This window comes from Pyxicephalus adspersus, chromosome 5, assembly GCF_032062135.1.
Source record: "Pyxicephalus adspersus chromosome 5, UCB_Pads_2.0, whole genome shotgun sequence".
In the NCBI taxonomy this organism is placed as follows: domain Eukaryota; kingdom Metazoa; phylum Chordata; class Amphibia; order Anura; family Pyxicephalidae; genus Pyxicephalus; species Pyxicephalus adspersus.
This window is the reverse complement of record NC_092862.1, coordinates 123,193,314-123,193,608: the sequence shown is the minus strand read 5'-3', so window position 1 is coordinate 123,193,608 and position 295 is coordinate 123,193,314.

The following is a 295-nucleotide window of genomic DNA, read 5'->3' as shown; positions in this document are numbered from 1 at the left end:
GCTGTGCATGGCTCCATTTGTTATTGGTCATATCGTTTTTGCTTTGCAGGTTATTTGTTATTTATTATTATTTTAATCCCTTCATGACTTGGAGTACTTTATAAATTGCTCAGTCTCATCAGTGTGTGAGTTCTTTTTAGCTGCAAATTTAAAATGAGTACAATCTATTCCAAGTACTGTATTTTTTAATGTAGCTGCTTCATCGTCCTGTCTTCAGGCTAGGGCAGATTATTGGTCAGTCTACAAATATCGATATTACCAAATTCACAGAAGAGTCCTTATCAGATTCTGAAAT